This window comes from Penaeus monodon, chromosome 23 (assembly GCF_015228065.2).
Source record: "Penaeus monodon isolate SGIC_2016 chromosome 23, NSTDA_Pmon_1, whole genome shotgun sequence".
NCBI lineage: Eukaryota > Metazoa > Arthropoda > Malacostraca > Decapoda > Penaeidae > Penaeus > Penaeus monodon.
Window position 1 is genome coordinate 38,475,369 of NC_051408.1, and position 432 is coordinate 38,475,800.

General features: G+C 35.2%; 1 long non-coding RNA gene across 1 annotated transcript in view; it reads right to left on the reverse strand.

The window, feature by feature from the left end:
* Positions 1-199: 199 nt before the first annotated feature.
* The window catches only part of LOC119588020, a 1,996-nt gene continuing 1,763 nt past the window's right edge, over positions 200-432 (reverse strand). The window contains exon 3 of the long non-coding RNA XR_005230050.1: positions 200-318. This is a non-coding gene — a long non-coding RNA (uncharacterized LOC119588020). The remainder of the gene's footprint in view (positions 319-432) is intronic.

The following is a 432-nucleotide window of genomic DNA, read 5'->3' on the forward strand; positions in this document are numbered from 1 at the left end:
ACAGGTCATTCAACACACAACAAGATCAAACACCACTTCATCTCTTTATACACACTATGGATATGTAAAATGGAAGTATTGACAAATATTATTTTACTTTCTTTTCATACAAATCAGTATGATACACTTACTTCATCGTGATTGTTATTGATTCTGCATGGCTTGGAAAACTGTGAAGCATGGAATAAATTAGGACCTCACTCCTTGGAAAAGAAGTATTTCCAGGAGACTGGTTTACACGTCCAGGTGTTCTTATCATAGGTGTTTACTATAACGGGCAAGGACAGGGTTCTTTGAAGCACGCGCATGGGATACTGCCTAAGGGGTAAACAAGAAAGATATGTTATTATGTGTAAGATACATATAAGACAAGTATCCTCACTTATATTTAACCTCTTGAAACCAAAAATGTAATGGAGTTTTAATCTCTTT